This window comes from Staurois parvus, unplaced genomic scaffold, assembly GCF_062004578.1.
Source record: "Staurois parvus isolate SC_StPar_1 unplaced genomic scaffold, SC_StPar_1.0 ptg000099l, whole genome shotgun sequence".
NCBI lineage: Eukaryota > Metazoa > Chordata > Amphibia > Anura > Ranidae > Staurois > Staurois parvus.
In genome coordinates this window covers 2,810,467-2,829,989 of record NW_028317895.1, presented here as the reverse complement: position 1 = coordinate 2,829,989, position 19,523 = coordinate 2,810,467, and the positions used below count along the sequence as shown (strand labels likewise).

Genomic DNA, 19,523 nt, shown 5'->3' with positions numbered 1-19,523 from the left:
TCAAAAAATTCAACACACCAGCAGTGTGTGAGGAGACCTGAAAGTGGCACATGGCAGAGTGTGGCGATGGAGACAGCAGCAATGGGAGGCCGTACAGGGACCCATGAGAGACTCTGGACCTGGCAGCAGCATGAGGAGGCGGTATATAGGGGCCTATGGCAGATTAGGGGCCTGGCAGCAGCTATAGGAGGCCCGTAATCTGCCAGCACCCTATGTCAAAAAATTCAACACACCAGCAGTGTGAAGAGACCTGAAAGTGGCACATGGCAGAGTGTGGCGATGGAGACAGCAGCAATGGGAGGCCGTACAGGGACCCATGACAGACTCTGGACTTGGCAGCAGCATGAGGAGGCGGTATATAGGGGCCTATGGCAGATTAGGGGCCTGGCAGCAGCTATGGGAGGCCCGTAATCTGCCAGCACCCTATGACAAAAAATGGAACACACCAGCAGTGTGTGAGGAAACCTGAAAGTGGCACATGTTTGAGGCATGATTCATGGCGGATTTAGTCAGTTGTGTCAGGAACTGGTGGTTTGAAATCCAGACTAATCCACGCCTGATTCATTTTCACAAACGTGAGTCTCTCCACACTTTGGGTGGACAGTCGTGTCCTCCGCGGAGTTACAATACCTCCTGCCGCACTAAACACGCGCTCCGATGCCACGCTACTGGCCGGGCATGACAGCCTTTCAAGGGAAAATTCAGCTAGTTGGGGCCAAAGGTCAAGTTTCGTTGCCCAGTAGCCAAGGGGATTGTCTACCTCGGTTGGCAGGGTGCTGTCCAAGTAGGCCCAATCCTGTTGTTTGAGGTCCTGCTCCAGGTCCACCTGATGCTGCTGCTGCTGCTGCTGCGGCTGGTTAGTAATTTCCTCACTGCGCTGGTGAAGAAAGCTACTCATCATCGACTGCAGACTGAGGCAGCCGCTGCTGGTGGAGCTGCCACTGCTCCTACCACCCCACCCCTCCCCTGCTGCCATGGCAGCGGAACGCGAGCGCACAGGGCCCACATTGTCTGAGGATGGACGTTGGCGCACAAAGGCAGAGACCAACTGACTACATAGGTGGTTTTTATAGTACGTTATTTTGGCCTCCCTCTCAGCAGGTGTGAAAAAGGCCACCATTTTTGAACGGTAGCGAGGGTCCAACAAGGTGGACAGCCAAAAGTCATCCCTCTGTCTGATGGTTATTATTCGGCTGTCGCTACGCAAGCAACCGAGCATGCTATGGGCCATTTGTGCCAAGGAATGTGAGGGACTCCCTGCCTCCATCTCCACAGCATAATGCCACGGTGCGTCTGGGTCCTCTGTCTCCTCCTCCTCCTCCTCTACCAGATGCTCCTGCTCCTCCACTCCTGTCCGCTGAGTGGAAAAACCACCCATTTCACTCAATAATTCCTGAGCACAAATGTCCTCCTCTACCTCCTCCTCTTCTTCCTGTCCTGCCCCCACAGGGGTCATGTGGCGTTGAGATCTGTGCGCCACGTCTACCGCACCCTGACCAGCCATTGTTAACAGCATTTGTTCAAGGACGTGCAACAGAGGAATGACGTCGTTCATCCCATAGTCCTGCCGACTCACGAATAGCGTGGCCTCCTCAAAGGGCCTGAGCAAGCGGCAGGTGTCACGCATGAGCTGCCAATGGCTGACATCGAAGTTACACAGGGGAGTACCTTTATCCGCTTGTAACATCAGGAAATCGGTGATGGCCTTTCGCTGCTCGTAAAGGCGGTCTAACATGTGTAGGGTTGAATTCCACCTTGTTGCAACGTCGCAGATCAGGCGATGATGTGGAATTCCGTTCTGCCGCTGCAGCTCAATGAGGGTGTGCTTTGCGGTGTAGGAATGGCTGAAATGCATGCAAAGTTTACGTGACATTTTAAGGATGTCTTGCAGTGGGATGGTGGATTTTAGGAACCGCTTGACAACCAGATTGAACACGTGAGCCATGCATGGCGCATGGCACAACCTTCCTTGACGCAGAGCAGACACCATGTTCTTTCCGTTGTCAGTCAACATGGTTCCGATTTTCAGTTTGCGCGGAGACAGCCATCTGTCGATTTCTCTGTTCATTACACTGAGAAGTTCCTCCCCTGTGTGACTACGTTCGCCAAGGCATACCAGGTGCAGCACAGCGTGACACCGTTGCGCCCTGCACATGTGATATGCCGGTCGGGTAATGGGACTTGGCACGGGGGTGGCGGCTGAGGACACGGCGGAAGAAGAGGTGGTAGAGGCGGACATCTTTGCCGGACCAAGGACGTGCAAACGTGGAGGCAAAAGCGGCGTGACCTGTCCAAGTTGCTGGTGCGGCTGTGATGGCACCACGTTCACCCAGTGGGCCGTAAATGACATGTACTGTCCCTGACCGTAGTTACAGCTCCACACGTCGGCGCTGCAGTGCACTTTGGCAGAGACCGACATGCTCAAAGACTGGCCCACCATCTCTTCTACATGTGAATGCAGGGCTGGCACTGCCTTTTTGGCGAAGAAATGACGGCTTGGCACTCTCCACCGCGGCGCGGCACAAGCCATCATTTCTCGGAAAGGTGCTGAGTCCACCACTTGGAAAGGGAGGGACTGCAGCACCAGCAACTTGGACAGGAGGACGTTCAGCTTTTGCACCGTCGGGTGCGTGCTCGCAAACTGTTGTCTCTTGGAAACGGATTCCAAGAAAGACTGCTGACGGAATCCGTGAAGAAGAGTAGCAGGAGAAGGAGCATCTGAACGAGCGGAAGATGCCAACGAGCGACAACTCCCCTCAGCAGAGGTGTTGGAGCCTTGACTGGCTGATGGAGGGCGATTGACGTCGGGTGACGGAGCAAGTAACGGAGCGGGTGATGGAGCGGGGGCTGGGGCGGGCAGAACCGCCGTATTTTTATCACGGTTTTCCCAGGCCACCAAATGGCGACGCTGCATATGCTGCCGCAACGCTGTAGTCCCAACATGGGCCCCCTGGCCACGCTTGACTTTCTGGCCACATAGTCGACATACGGCTACGTTTACTTCCTCGGGCGGCTTGACGAAAAATTGCCACACCGCCGAGTAGGAAACTTTGCCCCCGATACTCCTCACTGGCTGACTGCTGCTTCCTCCGTGCACACCGGCACCACTACTGGCCGTGGTGGTAGGCTGCAGTGGAGCTGGTGCTCTACTCCGTGGCCGTTTGGCTCCACTGACACTGCTGCGACCCTGCTGCCTCCTGGGCAACCCACCGACTGTTTCGCTCGCTGCCAAGCTGCCACCCTCTTCTCCTGATGATGCGGAATAAATTGCCTGATGACGACGAGGCTGCCAAGTGCGATCAACCTCCTCATCATCAAGTAGGGTCTCCGCCTCACTACTAGCCCCCTCGGCTGCGTCTGGGTCAGGAGACAGACCTGTCTCTAGACCGGCTACCGAGCCACTCTCCTCGCCACTACTTCTTCGCCTGGCTGCTGAAAAGGCGGATGTCTCCCCCCGTTCCTGACCGCCCTCTGTTAGCTCTTCCTCACTGTACAGTGGGGCTGAGCCCACAGCATGCGATACTTCGCTTGGTGAGGGAACACCAAAGGACAGGGGCAGGTAGAGGACACGTGATTTCAGTGGGCTTGGTCCCGGGCCATGCCAACTAACGGTTGTGTCTGACGTACCCACCGACCGTTGGTTGTAGGTGTCAGAGGTGACCTGGGAAGAGGAAGACGACCGAGCCAACCAATCGACGACGGCAGGGTTGTCGGTGGAGACACGACCACTGGATGACACCGGGAGCACTGGCCTCTGGCTGCGAATAGTGCTGCCTCGACCCCTTCCTCTGCTGCCACGTCTGCTCGCTCCTAAAACATTGCCTCCTCTGCCACTCCTCTGCATGTTGTCTGACATACTCTTTAATTCAACGATTCTGTGTCCCTGAGTAACAATTCTGTGTCCCTGAGTAACAATTCTGTGTCTGTCCCTGAGTAACAATTCTGTGGCCCTAAGTAACGGTTCTGTGGCCCTCAGTAACAATTCTGTGTCCCTCAGTAACAATTCTGTGTCTGTCCCTGAGTAACAATTATGTGGCCCTAAGTAACGGTTCTGTGGCCCTCAGTAACAATTCTGTGTCCCTGATTAACGTTTATGTGGCCCTAAGTAACGGTTCTGTGGCCCTCAGTAACAATTCTGTGTCCCTGAGTAACAATTCTGTGGCCCTAAGTAACAGTTCTCTGGCCCTCAGTAACAATTCTGTGTCCCTGAGTAACAATTATGTGGCCCTAAGTAACGGTTCTGTGGCCCTCAGTAACAATTCTGTGTCCCTGAGTAACAATTCTGTGTCTGTCCGAGTAACAATTCTGTGGCCCTAAGTAACAGTTCTGTGGCCCTCAGTAACAATTCTGTGTCCCTGAGTAACAATTCTGTGGCCCTAAGTAACAGTTCTGTGGCCCTCAGTAACAATTCTGTGTCCCTGAGTAACAATTCTGTGGCCCTAAGTAACGGTTCTGTGGCCCTCAGTAACAATTCTGTGTCCCTGAGTAACAATTCTGTGTCTGTCCGAGTAAAAATTCTGTGGCCCTAAGTAACAGATCTGTGGCCCTCGGTAACAATTCTGTGTCCCTGAGTAACAATTCTGTGGCCCTAAGTAACAGTTCTGTGGCCCTCAGTAACAATTCTGTGTCCCTGAGTAACAATTCTGTGGCCCTAAGTAACGGTTCTGTGGCCCTCAGTAACAATTCTGTGTCCCTGAGTAACAATTCTGTGTCTGTCCGAGTAACAATTCTGTGGCCCTAAGTAACAGTTCTGTGGCCCTCAGTAACAATTCTGTGTCCCTAAGTAACAATTCTGTGGCCCTAAGTAACGGTTCTGTGGCCCTCAGTAACAATTCTGTGTCCCTAAGTAACAATTCTGTGGCCCTAAGTAACGGTTCTGTGGCCCTCAGTAACAATTCTGTGTCCCTGAGTAACAATTATGTGGCCCTAAGTAACGGTTCTGTGGCCCTCAGTAACAATTCTGTGTCCCTGAGTAACAATTCTGTGTCTGTCCGAGTAACAATTCTGTGGCCCTAAGTAACAGTTCTGTGGCCCTCAGTAACAATTCTGTGTCCCTGAGTAACAATTCTGTGGCCCTAAGTAACAGTTCTGTGGCCCTCAGTAACAATTCTGTGTCCCTGAGTAACAATTCTGTGGCCCTAAGTAACGGTTCTGTGGCCCTCAGTAACAATTCTGTGTCCCTGAGTAACAATTCTGTGTCTGTCCGAGTAAAAATTCTGTGGCCCTAAGTAACAGATCTGTGGCCCTCGGTAACAATTCTGTGTCCCTGAGTAACAATTCTGTGGCCCTAAGTAACAGTTCTGTGGCCCTCAGTAACAATTCTGTGTCCCTGAGTAACAATTCTGTGGCCCTAAGTAACGGTTCTGTGGCCCTCAGTAACAATTCTGTGTCCCTGAGTAACAATTCTGTGTCTGTCCGAGTAACAATTCTGTGGCCCTAAGTAACAGTTCTGTGGCCCTCAGTAACAATTCTGTGTCCCTAAGTAACAATTCTGTGGCCCTAAGTAACGGTTCTGTGGCCCTCAGTAACAATTCTGTGTCCCTAAGTAACAATTCTGTGGCCCTAAGTAACGGTTCTGTGGCCCTCAGTAACAATTCTGTGTCCCTCAGTAACAATTCTGTGTCCCTCAGTAACAATTCTGTGTCTGTCCCTGATTAACGTTTACGTGGCCCTAAGTAATGGTTCTGTGGCCCTCAGTAACAATTCTGTGTCCCTGATTAACGTTTCTGTGGCCCTAAGTAACGGTTCTGTGGCCCTCAGTAACAATTCTGTGTCCCTCAAGAAACAATTCTGTGTCTGTCCGTGAGTAACAATTCTGTGGCCCTAAGTAACGGTTCTGTGGCCCTCAGTAACAATTCTGTGTCCCTGATTAACGTTTATGTGGCCCTAAGTAACGGTTCTGTGGCCCTCAGTAACAATTCTGTGTCCCTGATTAACGTTTCTGTGGCCCTAAGTAACGGTTCTGTGGCCCTCAGTAACAATTCTGTGTCCCTCAGTAACAATTCTGTGTCTGTCCCTGAGTAACAATTCTGTGGCCCTAAGTAACGGTTCTGTGGCCCTCAGTAACAATTCTGTGTCCCTGATTAACTTTTATGTGGCCCTAAGTAACGGTTCTGTGGCCCTCAGTAACAATTCTGTGTCCCTGATTAACGTTTCTGTGGCCCTCAGTAACAATTCTGTGTCCCTCAGTAACAATTCTGTGTCTGTCCCTGAGTAACAATTCTGTGGCCCTAAGTAACGGTTCTGTGGCCCTCAGTAACAATTCTGTGGCCCTAAGTAACGGTTCTGTGGCCCTCAGTAACAATTCTGTGTCCCTGAGTAACAATTCTGTGGCCCTAAGTAACGGTTCTGTGGCCCTCAGTAACAATTCTGTGTCCCTGAGTAACAATTCTGTGGCCCTAAGTAACGGTTGTGGCCCTCAGTAACAATTCTGTGTCCCTCAGTAACAATTCTGTGTCTGTCCCTGAGTAACAATTATGTGGCCCTAAGTAACGGTTATGTGGCCCTCAGTAACAATTCTGTGTCCCTCAGTAACAATTCTGTGTCTGTCCCTGAGTAACAATTCTGTGGCCCTAAGTAACGGTTCTGTGGCCCTCAGTAACAATTCTGTGTCCCTGAGTAACAATTCTGTGGCCCTAAGTAACGGTTGTGGCCCTCAGTAACAATTCTGTGTCCCTCAGTAACAATTCTGTGTCTGTCCCTGAGTAACAATTATGTGGCCCTAAGTAACGGTTATGTGGCCCTCAGTAACAATTCTGTGTCCCTGAGTAACGTTTCTGTGGCCCTAAGTAACGGTTCTGTGGCCCTCAGTAACAATTCTGTGTCCCTGAGTAACAATTCTGTGTCTGTCCCTGAGTAACAATTCTGTGGCCCTAAGTAACGGTTCTGTGGCCCTCAGTAACAATTATGTGTCCCTGAGTAATAATTCTGTGGCCCTAAGTAACGGTTCTGTGGCCCTCAGTAACAATTCTGTGTCCCTGAGTAACAATTCTGTGGCCCTAAGTAACGGTTGTGGCCCTCAGTAACAATTCTGTGTCCCTCAGTAACAATCCTGTGTCTGTCCCTGAGTAACAATTATGTGGCCCTAAGTAACGGTTATGTGGCCCTCAGTAACAATTCTGTGTCCCTCAGTAACAATTCTGTGTCTGTCCCTGAGTAACAATTCTGTGGCCCTAAGTAACGGTTCTGTGGCCCTCAGTAACAATTCTGTGTCCCTGAGTAACAATTCTGTGGCCCTAAGTAACGGTTCTGTGGCCCTCAGTAACAATTCTGTGTCCCTGAGTAACAATTCTGTGGCCCTAAGTAACGGTTGTGGCCCTCAGTAACAATTCTGTGTCCCTCAGTAACAATTCTGTGTCTGTCCCTGAGTAACAATTCTGTGGCCCTAAGTAACGGTTCTGTGGCCCTCAGTAACAATTCTGTGTCCCTGAGTAACGTTTCTGTGGCCCTAAGTAACAATTCTGTGGCCTTCAGTAACAATTCTGTGTCTGTCCCTGAGTAACAATTCTGTGGCCCTAACTAACGTTTCTGTGGCCCTAAGTAACAGTTCTGTGGCCCTCAGTAACAATTCTGTGTCCCTGAGTAACGTTTCTGTGGCCCTAAGTAACAATTCTGTGGCCCTCAGTAACAATTCTGTGTCTGTTCCTGAGTAACAATTCTGTGGCCCTAACTAACGTTTCTGTGGCCCTAAGTAACAATTCTCTGGCACTCAGTAACAATTCTGTCTGTCCCTGAGTAACAATTCTGTGGCCCTAAGTAACAATTCTGTGGCCCTCAGTAACAATTCTGTGTCTGTCCCTGAGTAACAATTCTGTGGCCCTAACTAACGTTTCTGTGGCCCTAAGTAACAATTCTCTGGCGCTCAGTAACAATTCTGTCTGTCCCTGAGTAACAATTCTGTGGCCCTAAGTAACAATTCTGTTGCCCTCAGTAACAATTCTGTGTCTGTCCCTGAGTAACAATTCTGTGGCCCTAACTAATGTTTCTGTGGCCCTAAGTAACAGTTCTGTGGCCCTCAGTAACAATTCTGTGTCTGTCCCTGAGTAACAATTCTGTGGCCCTAACTAACGTTTCTGTGGCCCTAAGTAACAGTTCTGTGGCCCTCAGTAACAATTCTGTGTCTGTCCCTGAGTAACAATTCTGTGGCCCTAACTAACGTTTCTGTGGCCCTAAGTAACAGTTCTGTGGCCCTCAGTAACAATTCTGTGTCTGTCCCTGAGTAACAATTCTGTGGCCCTAACTAACGTTTCTGTGGCATTAAGTAACAATTCTCTGGCACTCAGTAACAATTTTGTCTGTCCCTGAGTAACAATTCTGTGGCCCTAAGTAACAATTCTGTGGCCCTCAGTAACAATTCTGTGTCTGTCCCTGAGTAACAATTCTGTGGCCCTAACTAACGTTTCTGTGGCCCTAAGTAACAGTTCTGTGGCCCTCAGTAACAATTCTGTGTCTGTCCCTGAGTAACAATTCTGTGGCCCTAACTAACGTTTCTGTGGCCCTAAGTAACAATTCTCTGGCACTCAGTAACAATTTTGTCTGTCCCTGAGTAACAATTCTGTGGCCCTAATAACGTTTCTGTGGCCCTAAGTAACAGTTCTGTGGCCCTCAGTAACAATTCTGTGTCTGTCCCTGAGTAACAATTCTGTGGCCCTAACTAACGTTTCTGTGGCCCTAAGTAACAATTCTCTGGCACTCAGTAACAATTCTGTCTGTCCCTGAGTAACAATTCTGTGGCCCTAACTAGCGTTTCTTTGGCCCTAAGTAACGATTCTGTGGCCCTCATTAACAATTCTGTGTCCCTGAGTAATGCTTCTCTGTTCCTAAGTAACGTTTCTCTGTCCCCAAGTAACGTTTCTGTGGCCCTAACTCTGTCCCTAATACAGAGCGGTCTGCCTCTCTTGAATGACTGGAGGCAAATGAAGAATTCTAAAATGGCCTCTATTTATAGCTCGACCATTACACAGTGCTGGCTGGCTGGCTGCTGATTGGCTGATGCGATCACATGTCATTAAGGAATGCATTATGGGTCAGCGCGCCTTGTCTGCGCGCCTTCCCAGACATCCCCGCTCCGTCGCCGCACATGTCCGCCGCCATTTTAGGAAAAAATTTCGATTCGCGCGTCCGAAGTAGGCTATTTTTCGGATTCGGCGCGAATCGAAAATTTTCCAATATTCGACTCGAATTCCACTTCGCCTACTTCGATTCGCTCATCTCTAATTATAATGTTTCAAAATCGAGGAAAGTAGATTTTTGAGTGGACAAACTAAACCTTTAAGCTTCAAAGTTTAAAGTACATTCTGAGTTCAAATTTATCTCTGAACTAAATTTTAGAGTAAGGTGCATGATTTGTTCATTTGTTCTCTTAGGTTGATTTTTCCATAAAGCAGGATAATAAAACTTCACCCAGCAGGCACATATATTACCAGTGCATGTTATGCAAACTCCATAGCAATGGTTTTTATTTGAAATTAGTAAAGGAATATTAGGTAAAAATGTCCAGCCATTGTCAGCTGGTGTTAATGAAATTGTTTCTACCTCATACACAGGCTATCAAACAGAATGAACCAGAGTAGTATGAGCTTTGGAAGGATTTAAATGAATGCATATACCCCCTAAAGTGTATGTAAAATCAATTTTGTGTTTTGGACAGCATATGAAGGATAGAATATTTGTAATGTTTTATTGCTGTGTGCGTCTCCACTGGGGATATTTACCTTCGCTACTGTTGCTGAGCATCATTGTCTCAGGTTTATAAAATCATGACAAATTCAATATTTGGGAGCTGTCACATAAACAGGAAAATAGGGATTTTTTTTCAGTAGGGACACTTGTCCTGGTGACAACTAACTACGGTGGAATATCATCACGCTTTGACGTGATCTCCTCTTACTTCCTACTGTGACTCTGGGACAGAAAGTAAAGGAAATCTCTCTTATGCAACACAGATGGCGAAAAATCTGATTGGGTCTTAATAATTTCCTATTATATTCAAAACTAATAAGAAAGTCTTATTACTGCATGGCAAGTATTGCAAGTATGGTTTGTTGGTGTTTGTTGTTTATGAGGTAAAAGGAAAAAAAAATAATACAATTTTTTTTAAAAAGTCTTGTTTTTTGTTTGTTTTATAAATGGAGAGGTAGAGTAAATAAAAAAGGTTCTGGCAGGTTTTTGTGTAGGACCCTATTGAGGTGACTTTCCTTCAATTTCTGTTTAGGAGCCATGACAGGGACTAAGAACAAATATTCCAAACTGAGGGAATATTCCCTTACCTCCTGTTTTTCATAGATATCAAATTTGACATTTCACATTACTTCTATTGTGTCATAGCAAGAGGAACCAAGGGAAAATCCCTTAATGGGAACACAGACAGCAAAGAAAACTGAAAAGAGATTCAAAATGTTCCCTGCTCTATCCAACAGCATACAAACTGTTTTACCATCTATCCTTTTCATTAGGAGCTGTAATGTTTACATGTTATACATATATGATAATGTACATGGTATGTTTAGACAGGATACACATGAGGATAATGGATTCGCCAACAGTTTCCATTGCCAATGCACCAGGCATCAGACCAAGTTCTTTTAAAAAAAATTGCAGAATTCTAAGGTGAATCTTTTCAGTTTCTTCCTGTTCAATTCAGGTTCTAGGTGTTTAAAATAACTTCTAAGATCAAAAAGTTTGAGTTGCTAGGTCAGTGCATTTTCAGTAGTATACACACGTTTACATCTCTGGGCTTTAGTAAGGTAAGTAGAAAACAAAAGCCCTTCATGATGCAGCTTTGGCGCAGTTTGAAGTAAAAATGCCTTCCATAGTGATAAATTATAATACTTGGAAAGTTCATTGCACTGGAGCTGCACCACATGAGAAATGCAGATACATGAATGTAGTCTAAGTAATCAGGAAATTATTATTACCAAAAATTATTTGTGGTGATTCTGTGTTATATTACAACCCGATAAAAGACTTTCTGAGGTCCCATCCCAATGTAATTATGTATGGCAAGGAAACACCTGACCAAGGGTGCAAATTAAATGTGTGACTTTAAATGTACCTCTTGAGAGGATATTCATTTCTAACAGACACACAGTTTATATAATCCATAAAGAGCATTTTTATATTATTGGTATAGATACATTTAAAAGCCATATTTAGGTCACTAAAACACATGCTCATTTAGACTTTATACATCCCATTACCCCATGTTTTATTACATTACAATGACACAAGCATTTTGGAGCTCATTACATTAACAGATGGAGGTCTAAAGTCTCATATTTACGTATCAGGCCATTTCAGCTTTGTGCTTTGTTGGAAGAAGCCCCTAGTTTTTTTTTTAACTCGTTTTTTTGAGTATGTGCAAATAAATGCACATTCACAGAGAAATATTCTGTATATGTAAATAAAGGTACATTCACAATTAAATATTCTGTATATGCTCATAAAGATTAATTCACAGAGAAATATTCTGAATACTTCAGAAATCTGGCAAGGAACAGATGGCATAATGTCAGTTAACATATAACCAAACTGTTATTTTGTCATTGTTGTGCTTACCGCGTTCTAAACATAAAAGCTGGAGGGCCTGTGCCTGAAAAAAACCCATCAACCAAGTCCTGTCTGTGCTTATTTAACCGTGTGTTGGCCAAGAATTATTAAATATGGCCGTCATGACAATACAAAAATAAGGGAACTGTGGTGTAGAATCCGCTATTAAGTAAAGGAGAGCATCTGCAGTGTCCTGTGTATCTAGCTAGGGTCCCCAAAATTGATAAAACTTTCCCAGACGCCCTCCAGCCTCATATGTCAGCTTGTACAGAGGCAAGATTTGGTTAATTAATCTTTTTCACAAGCCTATATGCAGAGGCTCAGATGAAAGCCAGTGGAGAGCTATTAATTTCTTAGCATAATATAACATGAGCCTCAAGAACTGTTTGGATGTGACAGAGATGTCTAGGTCCTCAAACACATTGTTTAGGGTTGCATATATTTGGGAAATCAAAGGTTTCAGCTATAAGGGCTGTAATACTCGACTAAAAAAGTCTAACTCTATCACAATACCATACCATATGCAGAAAGTCACCATTTTCTTTAGTACATTTATGGCATAGAGATGAGTCCCTCTTACGCATATGAAATAAATGTTGTGGGGTATAATATAGCCTACGTAAATAATGTAACAACTGTGGAAGGATTGAAATTAAACAGTTCCTGCCAGTTTTTGTCAAACATGTCATGAATATCTACTAGCCAGCATGTTTGAAGTTTAGATAAGTGAGGGGAAGGTTTACTCAAGAAGCCCCTAGTTTAAACAACTCAAATGGGATGATTTATTAAAAATAAAGTGTGCAGAATCCAGTGCAGCTCTGCATAGAAACTAATCAGCTTCCAGTTTTTTTTTGTCAAAGCTTAACTGAACAAGCTGAAGCTAGAAACTGATTGGCTACCATGCACAGCTGCACTAGATTTTGCACTCCCCAGTTGTAATGAAGCAACCTCAATAAGTCATTAAAGCAGTGGCCCATCTATTTATTAGACAACACAGCCCTAATTTCCATTCAGACAAAATCTGTCAAAAAACAAGTTTCATATGCTGTGCCCTCTCCTTACATAAGCCATAGTACTTTGGGAATCCTTTGTCATACATTCATGTTGATTTGTAAAATAAAGATTGTGTATATATACAAGAAAAACAAATAAATATACAAAACAAATAAACATTAAAATAAACAGCTTAAATAAAATTGGCTTCTCACCATAATAGATTCCCTTTAAAAATGAATGCATGAGTAGAATGGCAGCTTTAAAATTTGGTCACTTGTTAAATGTTTGCTTCCGGTCTTATATAATGACTTTTAAAAATATAATTTATTCAGGTTGTTCCACCGTTCCTGGTATTGTTTAATAAAATGCTGTCATTTTCTATCATCAAAATGAGCAGAGCAATCAGAAGCAAAAAATGAAATAAGGTTGTGTCAGGACATAGGTAGAAAATGAAACACAATCAGTCTAAATGGCATACAATGTGTTCAATATGCTTGCAAGGTTACAGGACTTTGATAAATTAGCTGTGAGCTCTCATGCTCTAAGGGTGGTTTGTGTTGATTTATGCTGTGGTTAAGAGCGACAGTGATCTTTATGTCAAGTGCATTGGCACCTCAACTTGAACACAGACTGATTATCAATTAAGATCTAACTAGGTGTTGCAATTCTGCTCATTATTAAATGCCACTTATAATTGTGAGAATCAGGTCCATTGTGTCCCATAGGCATCATCAGAGGGGATCAACACAGAGGAAAAAACACTGGGCTGTAGAGGTGAAAAGAAATATAATTTTGAAAGTGACTGTAAGTATTTTAAAAGCAGATTCCAATTATATCACCTTACAGCATGTTTGTTCTATTCCCATTGATATACTGTTTTCATGGCTACCAGTTTTCCTAGGACACTTAAAGCTGAGTTCTGGGTTAAGTTAAAGAAATAAATAACTTTGCATTGCAGGCCCCAGCATTCCAATGTTAAATGCTTGTTTAAACTAGGGGCAAAGAAATAAGCAGAAATAAGCAGCTACACTTACCTTACATGTCAATCCCACAAGCTTCCTCCATGCTGCAAGATCAGTACTTAGAAGTTGCTTCCCTTTTGCCACTCTGCCACAGGCATCAGGTACAATGCAAGGCTAGGAGTTCTTCATTATACTTGAGGATGTCAATGACCCACCCACATCCCAGAGCATTGGAGAGTGGAGGAGAGTGCCAGTGGCTGTGAAAGGGAGGAATAGGGTATGTTTAACTACTTATTTCTCTACCCCAAGACTAAATGAGTATTTAACCTTTGCAATATGGTGAGGGGGCAATGTAAATGCCATTTTTTCACTTAACACTGACTTCAGCTTTAAAGAAGAACTCCAGTAAATTTTTTTCCCATGCAGTGGGGTCTTGCCTGCACTGCATGGGTTAGCTGCTCTTTTTGTCCAGGGGCTTCCAGACAGCATTCTTCAGCCCCCTGGAAAACAGTACTTCCCCACGTCCAGTGGTGGACTGTTCCTGCTGTCCTCCTGTCCAGAGCTGGCCTATGGGCATGATGACATCAGGAACAGTCACTGCAGGAGACTGCTAGCTTGCCTGGGGACAGGAGCATCAGGGACCATCCTTGTGCTTGGAAGATCAGTAGATTAGGTAAGTCCTCTCTCCTAGAAAAAAATTAGCAGTTAACCCACTGCATGGGAAAAAAAATTTCCTGGAATTCTTCTTTAAATAGTATGATATAAGGACATGAAAAGTGGGCTGATAACAACATTTCCTGTTGTCTTAAGAAACCGGAAGGATAGTTTAGTTTTCAAACCATGAATTGTAAGAATGGCAGTTGGAAGCTCAATAGTGTCAAGTGGTATAACTATAAATCATGGGGCCCCATAGAAAAATTCAGATGGGACACCTCTCCACCTTCAAACAGGTTTGAGGTGATAAGTAATAGGTAAGCTGTGTGCAAAATGCCTGCCATGTGGAGAACTTTCCTGGAAAGCTGGCATGTATAAACTGCCATATAGAGAGGAAGCTACACCAGGGGGTGTATATATCAAGAATTTGCATAGCAATTCATCCAGTGAAACATGCATTCTGTACAAACATTGTAAGCTATTTCCTGTAGCAAACTCCTTTGATACTTAGATGTTGATTTACTAAAACTAGAGAGGGCAAAATCTGGTGCAGCTGTGCATGCCAGATTGTAACTTAGCTTGCTCAATTCAGTTTTATATTAAAAAAAGAAAACCCAGAAGCTGATTGGTTTCTATGCAGGGCGACACCAGATTTTGCACTCTCTAGTTTTATAAAATCAACCTTAGTGTCATTAATGGCCATATGCAGTATTTTTTGTTTTAATTCAATTAAAAACATTAATCCAGCAAAGGAAATAGCTAAACAACAGTATTTTTAGCCCCATTAACACAGAACAAATGTACATATACGTTTTCTTGGAGCAAATTGCTATGTGATTTTTTTTTTCTAATAAATTCACCCCTGTGAGTCTGCCCAAGAAAGATTGGTCCCAGAAAGACTGTCCTTGGGTATGCAAAAAAAACCCCCAAAGGAACTGAGTCAGGGAAACATTCTCTTTCAGCCAGGGATGACTGAAAATACCCAATCATGCGATTTGTGATGTTATTTTATAGTGTGCTGGATCTTTGCAGTCAGTTCAGGTTAAGAAAGGAATGGCATGGAATCCTGCTTAGCCTTGCTTAGTAATATCCATTATATCAGGAACTATTTTTAAAGTAGTGTCAGACTCAGCCCATTTCCTTTTGTATACACTGGACCCTACTGTACCTTGCAGAACACAATACATCACTGGTGTGACAACTTGGCCTGAATGTTATGACCTATTCATAAAAAAACTACAGTGTTGATCATATGGTGTCCCATGGAGTGCTCTTTGCTGAACACAGTAAAGAGGACTCCATGAATGGAAGAGAACTAGTCAAATTACTTTTAAAGTCACATGACCAGGCTTTTTTTCCTTTTTTGTTTTTAAATTTACAACTCATTAATTTTAATAGTTGTTTGCTGGCTTAGGAGTCATGAAGCCAGAAGAGCACTAAACACATTTGTAAAGCATGTTACTGTGGTTTATTAATGTGCAATATTTTTTGCTGTGGTATAGCCATACTGCTATAGATGCCTCTGATAGTGTTCCTTTTCAGCTACTCTGGCTGTACAGCCACTTAAGGACCAGGCCTTTTTCTGACACTCTTTGTTTACAAGTAAAAATCAAATATTTTTGCTACAAAATTTCTAAGAAGCCCCCAAAATATAATGATATAAATATATTATTTTTAGCAAAGGACCTACAGAATAAAATGGTGGTCATTTCAATTTTTTATGTCACGAGGCTTTTGCACAGCAGTTTTTCAAACACAATTTTTGGGGAAAAAATACACTTAATGAATTAAAAAATAAAAAGCACTATATACCCCATTTTTTTTGTAAAATATGAGAGCTGATGTTATACTGCGTAAATAGATACCTAACATGTTATACTTTAAAATTGTGTGTGCTTGTGGAATGGTGCCAAACTACTGTACTTAAAAATCTCAATAGGTGAAGTTTTAAAAATTTCTACAGGTTACCAGTTTAAAGTTACAGAGGTCTAGTGCTAGAAGTATTTTTCTTGCTCTGATGTTCGTGTTGATACCTCACATGTGTGGTGCGAACACCATTTACATATGCGGGCGTGACCTACATATGCATTCACCACTTTGTGCGAGGGTTGGGGGGGGTGCATAAAATTTTTTTGCATTAATTTTTGTTTTATTACTTTTTTATTTTTACACTGTCCCTTTATTTTTTTTTAATCACTTTTCTTGCTATCACAAGGAACGTAAACATCCCTTTCAATAACAATATAGTATGACAGGTCCTCTTTATGGAGAGATCTTGGGTCTATAAGACCCCAAACCTCTCCTCTACCTTTAAAACAAAAGATCAAAAATAAACTTTTGCTCTTTTGCTTTAAAAAAAAAAATGTTGATATTTGACAGAAACTGGAAGTGACTTAATGACATTGTTCTGGTCCTCCTAGGCCATAGAGAGGAGTGGAGGCTATCTTTCCTTCACTCATCTCTATGCATTGCCATCGCCATCGTGCAGGTGAGCCCCAGAACCACTGGGAAGCAGCGTGAAGGAAGAGGGGGGGGGGGAATCTAGTGGCAAATCCACCGCTTTGATCACTTCTAAAAGAAAGTCCAGCGCCTAATGAAAAAAACAATAATCTGGTTATGGCATCTAGCTGCAGCCATAATCCTGGTATTAAATGTCAAAGTACATATTTTTCCAGTTAGGTAGCCGACAATTGGATAGTGACAAAATCCAGATCATCCTGTATCTGTGTTACTTACTAAGCTTATTTTTACTAAGCATGTGTTGAGTGGTCAAATTCATACACTACTGCATACTACAAATCATTTAAAGAAAGAGAGATCAAATCCCATCATTCTTAGATCAGCTCACCAAAAGTAACCAATTCTACAGATGCCTCGTTGTCACCAGGTCTTTTAAAAAAAATTTCTGTGTCCTAAGACTGCATGAAATATGGCCCCTAATGTGTAACGTGTCACCTAATATGAATAAAATGTCAACATTTATTTCTTAATAGCTATAATTGTTAAAGTGTTACTAAACCCAGGACCTTGCATTCTCTCTATCTGATCTCCCACAGTACACAGAACATGGAAGTGCAATTTTTTTAGCAAATATAAACTGCTAAATAATTTTTCTCATCAACCGTTAGAACAGTCTTGTGACTTCAGCACAGCACTTGTTAAAGCTTGTAGGAGGAGTTTTATTTCTGCTCTAGGAGGATGTGAAACCTCTGACCCTCTGTCTGGACAGTGCTGATTGGCCCTGTGCTGATCACATGCACCCTCCCTAGAAAATAAAAAAACCTCTCTAGCAATACACAGCAAACTGAGCATGTGCATGTGACCACGAGTTCAGTCTGTATCACGTGGTCATTTCAACAAGAGGAGGGGCAGAGAAGACAGGATCAATTAGCCTTTTTACACAATGCAGAGGATTAACCCCTTAGGTTCCACAGTGAGTATAACAAGCATGTTTTACTGCATATACAGACTGATTTTACTGTTGTGCATTTAGTAACACTTTAATGTTGTTAAAAAAAAATCTTCTAGCGTCCTAGATATTTTATAGACTTTTTTGAATGAGGATTTGTAAAATGCTGGAGACTTGGCTTTATCTTTGCATAGTAATGTTTTCTTTTTGGCAGTCCTTGAGAGACAGGACCATGCATTTCAGAATTATGACCTTGATGAGGCTACATTTCATATGCATGCTAGGCAGCAAGTGACACTAAACCACATGCTGTCTTTTCTGATGAATCGCAGCAAAAGGAAGTCCATCAAGTCCCATCATCATATATCTGAGGCTAAAGCTGAATCCCAATGTGTGTCTAGTGACTAGCAGAAAACAGGCTTAATGTGTACATCTTTCTAATGTTTTCACTACCAGTAACCTGTATTAACCTGTATAAAGTCATGTGGATGCACAATGAGCGAGCAGGTTTGCTTACCCTCCAATCTTTCCTTCACTAACTTGCTTTTTTTTTTTTTGCTGGTAGAAACAAAAAGGGAAAAAAAAATCATGAAAATGTGAAAAATACAGTATGTGGTGCTTGGGAGAGCTATTAAAGTGTATGTTAATCTTAACGACAGGCTTCACTTATTTGCTTCCTACTGGGCTGTTTAATACAGTATACAATTTAAAATGCTTTGTTATATCTGTTTGATAAGTGAAAAAAATACCCATAGAATTTAATAGAAATCTTGGGAGTTTGTAACTTCCTTTGCTCTTTGGCTGTGCACAAGGAGGGGTTATGGCGATGAAGAGGAAAGGGGGGATGAGGAGAGGTCTGTGTTTTTTGCAATTATCAGAAATTCAGTAGCCAGGGTTGATGTGCTTAGGAATTCAAACCTTTGTTATCATGGCAAGGAGGATGGCAGGATCAGTGGCACACCTAGCATATCTGGTACCCATGGCTGGTCAATTTTTTTTAACACCTCCCCTTAAAAAAAAAAAAAAAGTTACCCACAGAAATCAAGTGGTGTTTGCACTGCTGAATTGTGGATGTGGTGAATTTGTGCTAACGGTGGAAGGGGCATGAGTAAATAAGATCTATGTTTACTCACTTTATACACAACACACATGCCACAGTCGTTTTACCTACAAAGCATGCTTTCATCACTCTGTCACAAGTGAAAGTCTAACAGACATGTAGAAACTTCTGCACACTCAATTTTAAAAAGAAAATTCTTCCATTACATATGCTTTTCTGCACGCAACTTACCTTAAAGTGATTAGAAAGTTTAAAATTTAAAACAACAAACAGGTTCATACAATTTTTATATCCTTAAAATCCTGGGACAATCTCCCATCTCTTTCCTTGGACGAATCAATGTATTAAAAATGACCATATTGCCCAAGCTCTTGTAGCTTTTTGAGACGCTTCCTATTCCCATGTCCAAATTACACTCCCTTCAGCAGTCCTTCCTCCATTTCATTTGGCATAATAAATCTCATCGGATTGCCCGTACTGTCTTACTCTCGCCCCGATCTGGAGGGGGGGGGTCTGGGGGCCCCAGACATTGTGTCATACTACTTGGCTACTCACCTTCGGGCTCTTGTCTCATGGTCTTCCCAACGCCCCCCTAATAAATGGACTGAGGTTGAATGTCTACAACTTAGTCCGACGCACCCTTGTTCTCTCCTCTGGTCTATAACCAACACTGAAACCTCCTCTCACAAACATCTCTTGCTCGGACTCATGCAGTTCACATTATCTATATGGAGGCAGTGTAGAGTTAAATTCGCTTTGTCTTCCCTGTGTTCCCCCTTGACCAATGTCATATTTAATCCCTGTCTCCCAGATAGCCTGGCCTTGGCTCGTGTGCATCCCTGGGCTGAGGCCAATCTATTTCAGTTGTGACACTTGGTCCATCCAGTGACTTGTA

General features: G+C 43.5%; 1 protein-coding gene across 3 annotated transcripts in view; it reads right to left on the bottom strand.

Moving 5' to 3' along the window:
* The window catches only part of HRH2 (histamine receptor H2), a 149,624-nt gene that overhangs the window by 87,527 nt on the left and 42,574 nt on the right, over window positions 1-19,523 (bottom strand). Inside the window, exon 2 of one of the 3 annotated variants that reach the window (XM_089671108.1) lies at window positions 13,578-13,762. The exons of the other annotated variants lie outside the window; for them this stretch is intronic. The gene's annotated coding sequence lies outside the window, so the exon portion shown is untranslated. The remainder of the gene's footprint in view (window positions 1-13,577; window positions 13,763-19,523) is intronic. 3 annotated transcript variants of the gene reach the window in all.